General features: G+C 34.7%; 1 long non-coding RNA gene across 1 annotated transcript; it reads right to left on the reverse strand.

Moving 5' to 3' along the window:
• Positions 1-434: 434 nt before the first annotated feature.
• On the reverse strand, positions 435-4,605 carry LOC113274086. The gene is made up of 2 exons (XR_003322777.1): positions 4,409-4,605; positions 435-912 (listed from the first exon to the last, which is right to left on the reverse strand). It is a non-coding gene; the product is annotated as an uncharacterized LOC113274086 (long non-coding RNA).
• Between the last annotated feature and the right edge of the window lie 745 nt (positions 4,606-5,350).

Below are 5,350 nucleotides of genomic sequence, written 5' to 3' on the forward strand. Positions count from 1 at the left end.
CAACTTATTTGTGGCATGAACGTTTTGGTCATATCAACTACCGAATGCTAGGAAATCTCATTAATCGTGAACTTGTCATAGGCGCTCCAAAAATAAATACTAAAGTAAAAGGTGTTTGTGGTGCCTGCCAAAAGGGTAATCAAGAAAAAATTCCACACAAACTTTCTCGAGACATAGCCACTCGTGCTCCTCTCAATCTAATTCATATGGATCTATTTGGTACAATCCAACAAGCAACGGTTGGAGGAAAGAAATATGCTTTAGTAATGGTAGATGACTACACACTCTTCACATGGGTTGCTTTTCTAAAGCACAAGATTGACACTCTTGAGGAGTTCAAAATTATTGTGAATAGGATTCAAAATGAACAGGGTCGCAAACTTAAGAAAATAAGGAGTGATCATGGTATAGAATTCAAGGATACAAAAGTATATGAATACTGCAATGATCTTGGAATTATCCATCAATTCTCTGCACCTATTACACCTTAGGCAAATGGTGTAGCTGAGAGAAAGAATAGAAATATTCAAGAGATGGCAAGAGTGATGCTTCACAATAAAAACCTACCATTGACCTTTTGGGGGGAAGCCGTTTTTACAGCTTGTTATCTTATAAACAGAGTTTATTTAAGATCCAAAACTCTAAATACCCCATATGAATTATGTTATGGAAGAAAACCCAATCTAAGCTATTTAAGGGTTTTCGGAAGCAAATGCTATATTCTCAAACACAGAGAACATAGAGGAATATTTGACTCCAAAAGTGACGAAGGAATTTTTCTTGGCTATGCTTCTTACAGTCGTGCCTTCTGGGTATACAACGTCAGAACCAAAGTCATGATGGAATCAATTAATGTGATTAGCGACTTTAGTCAAGACAATCATACTGCAGCAGAGCCTCCTCCCTATGAAACTGTTATTAAAGAAAAACAGACTGAAGAAGTTAGTGACATGGATAATAAAGATGATAATGAAAGTATTGTTGAACAACCAAATAATACTGAAAATATTGTCCAAAAACGTTCTAAGTGGGTACATCAAAGACACTCCACTGAAGACATCATTAGAGATGCCAATGCTAGAGTTATGACTCGAAGAGAACTTCAGAATGTCTGTCACTATTCATACTTTCTATCTTCAATAGAACCAAAAAATATTGAGGAAGCACTCAGTGGACCCGCTTGGTTAAACTCAATGCATGAGGAACTTAATCAGTTTAAAAGACAAGAAGTGTGGGAACTTGTTCCTAAACCGACATGAGTAAACATTGTTGGAACAAACTGGATTTACAAGAACAAATCAGACGAATTCGAGACAATTGTCAGAAAAAAAACCAAGCTCGTTGCTCAAGGATATTCACAAATTGAAGGTATTGATTTTGATGAAAATTTTGCTCATGTTGCTCGTTTAGAATCAATCAGACTTTTACTTGCTTATATCTGCTATCTTAAGATAAAACTATTTCAAATGGATATTAAGACTGCATTTTTAAATGGAGATTTAAAATAAGAAGTTTTTGTAGCTCAACCCAAAGGATTTGAAGATCCATTATTCCCAGATTATGTCTTTAAACTCAAAAAGGCCTTGTATGGTCTAAAACAAGCTCCAAGAGCTTGGTATGATAAGTTGACATCCTTCTTACTTCAAAAAGGATTTTTTAGAGGTGGTGCAGATAAGACACTTTTCACCAAGTGGATTGGTAAAAATGTTCTTGTAGCACAAATATATGTAGATGACATCATATATGGATCCACATCAAAATCTCTAACAGTTGAATTTCTGAATTTTATGAGTGGAGAATTCGAAATGAGTAATGTTGGAGAATTATCATACTTTCTTGGTTTGCAAATACAACAACAAAAAGAGAATATTATTCTTTCTCAAGAAAAATATGCAAGGAACTTGGTTGAAATATTTGAACTAAAAGGATCAACTCATATGGCAACTCTGTGACGCCCCAACTCTTAAACCTGTTTAGCTAGTAGAATTTCAACCTAATTGAAGCATCAAATCTAAATTATCGATTTAAGAATCGCAATTACGTAAGTGAACTAAGATACACCCAAGCTCTCTGATACTTTATAAATAAGAATCTCTCAGGTGATATGAATATATATATAAATGTGTTGTTTTAAAAATAAACAAGAAATAGAAACACGTAAAAAGAAATAGAAATACGTAAAAGATATATAACGTTCTTAAATTTCTAAATTTATAAACTAAGGAAACGAATATCTTCAAGCGAGCCACGTCTTCCGATAACTGAAGATAACTGAAAACACTGAAGTGGGAACGTATGAGCACATCATCCTAAAAGGGTTCTCAAAGGAAACAACTAACTATCAAGTACTCATTAACATACTTCACAGTTCTAAAGGAATATAAGTTGAAAGAAACAAGAAGAAACTAATCAATCCGCAATTTAAGCATCATGAAGCAAGTGTCACTCTAACCTCGCCAAACCATTAGAGAAGACGACGTGAAAGCAACCCTAATCAATAATAATAACATCGTCCACACAGAGTGCCCATACAAACCATGATTCAGAATATTACCATCAAGATCAGAAAGTTAGTCAAATAAGCATAATATGCACACGAGTGATTTCCCTCAAATAAAATAGTATATAAAATATCATAACGGATAAATTACCGCCCTACTAAGATAATATTCAAACGGATGAGTTACCACCCTACTATATTAATAAGCAATAATATTAAAACGGATGAATTACCGCCCTACTAAATGAAATAGATATAATAATATTAAAACGGATGAATTACCGCCCTACTAAAATAATATTGTCGACGGATGAATTACCGCCTTACTTAACTTAGCTAAGAGCCATGGGGAAAACACAGACACTCCTCGCAGGGAAATCTCACAATGCATATTACACACAAACACATCATAGCAAACATCGTACATACAGATACAACATATACATCATACTCAAGAATACTGGAATAGTACATCAAGGTACATGCAATCATGCATAAAGATAGTAAAGTCTCATCATGCTCGCAGATAAAGAAAGCTTAATGATAATAAGAAGGTTACCGAGTTCCTACCTTTTTGATGACAAGCCACGCCTACCTTGTATTCCCCAATTTACCGATTCGTCCTTTGAATCGATTGTTGTTAATAAAGACTAACTGTTAACCACATAACCGTACTAAGTATTTAGCTAATAGGCTTACACAATACTCATAACACAAGCTGTGTGTTCTAAGTGTATCTCAAATCTCAAATTCTAACACAAACCTACCTAATTCGCTCATGAAAATGGTTACTCGTGACTGACTTCAATATTCCAGTTGCGACAACATCAGTAAACAACATATACGCCTAACTTCAGAGGTCTTTATATTACTCAAATCTAATCCAAAAGAGGCATTTAATGTCTCTTTGGAAAGATGGCAGTCCTCTCTAAAACTTTGTAATTTAGACCCGGAGTTGATTCTGTCTCAATCATACCTTAAAACGTCCACTAAGACGATGTCTCGTTGCAAATTCCACTTTTTCAGTCGCAACTGATCAACTTTGAAAATTCATAATGAATTCCCTATTTAACCGAATTGAGCAAACTCAATCTCTATAGAAAGATAAGTGTCTCCTCTAAAAAATCTTAAAAGACACCTTAAGCTAGTTTAGAATTTAAGTACTCCAAAACTACACGTTAAAACTGTGTCAGAGGCTGAGTTTCAGAAATCTCAACTGTGAGCGACTGTATGTTCGATGCTATAGTTTTCGAACTACTAATCCAAATGTCAGGCCCTTTCACAAGATTATACAAGACCCATATATGAATATATCTTGAGAAGATATTAAAGGCTAAAACCTAACCAATAAGAACAGAACTTGCTCACGAAAAGGATGGTTATGCATTCACCTGAGAAAGATTTCTAACCTCCGTTTCCTTAGCATATTTAAGCATGACTACTTTCTACTCGTTTATCCTAAATTAACAAGTAATGGCGTTCTAGAATTTTCAAACAATATCCTACATATTTCTAATTCTAACTTGTGGCTAACTCAGATTATATGGTGTCTCAGCTAAGCCTCAAGGTTCCATCATGAAATTACAAATATGCTACAAAATAGTTCTATAGGACTTTTTAACAAACATCTCATCCCCATGGAAAAATCAGTAATTTTATTAGAGACTTCATTCAATTCTTAAACATGCTCTTCATCCTTATATGAGCCAAATCAACAACAATTCTCATATCATATGTAATTCAACCATACATGCCATAAGCTAAATACATGTTTTGTATAACTTAAATTAAGTTCACTTACAAATCAATGAACTAGGTAAACACCAAATTTCTAATATGAACCCTAACTTACCAATTCTCAACATGTTCAATTCATTATAACTAGTTTAAGATGATTGTAAGGGTTACCTTGATTTGATAGATTGATTAACTCCTCTCCAAAATCATGGACACTATGATTATTAATTAAAGTCACCACCATTAACAAGAACTTATTATCATCATGAGAATAATATCACCCCATCTTCTACCTCTTCTTTTCTCTCCTCCACCTCAACTAAATACCTCTCTGTATCTCTTTCTCTTTCTCACTAGCTCTCTGTGTTCTTCCCCTCTCTTCCAAATTAAAACTAGGTGACACACGAGTATAAAAGTGATAAATTTTGATTTCAAAATTCCATTCAAGGTTTTACTGTTTAGTGTCTACAAAATTACTAAGGGGTCACTATCACTAGATAGAGGTCCACTGGATTTTAGAGGTACGGTCAAACATGGTTTGACTTTGGAGGTCAAGTTAAAGTCAAGATCAGCGTAGGTTGACTTAGTCAAACCTTGGGGAATTAGTTTTCCGGGTGCCATATCTTCCATGTCCGGTGTCCAAACAAAGCGTTCAGGTACTCCATTTTGTATAGCTTTTCGAGATCTATCTAATGGTGCTAGTTTCATGAACAAATTATTGTTCATATGTAATTAATCAAGTCATTAGCGGTCAAATCGTCTCTTAACCGGTTAAATATCATTGACGAGCTTATGGATCCTTACAAACTCCGATGCCAACTACTGGAAAATTCCAACCTAATCCAGGAGAAAAGTCGGTTGATCAAAAACTATACAGATCCATGATAGGAAGCTTGCTATACTTAACTGCAAAAAGACTAGACGTTGCCTTCAGTGTGGGATGTTGTACCAGATTTCAAGCAGATCCTACAGAATCACATCTAAAAGCTGTAAAATGAATCATAAGATACGTTAATGGTACCCTAGATTATGGTTTATCATACTCTATGGATACAAAAAATAGCCTTGTTGCCTATTCAGATGCAGATTGGGCAGGATGTGTAGAAGATCGAA

Source organism: Papaver somniferum, chromosome 4 (assembly GCF_003573695.1).
Source record: "Papaver somniferum cultivar HN1 chromosome 4, ASM357369v1, whole genome shotgun sequence".
In the NCBI taxonomy this organism is placed as follows: domain Eukaryota; kingdom Viridiplantae; phylum Streptophyta; class Magnoliopsida; order Ranunculales; family Papaveraceae; genus Papaver; species Papaver somniferum.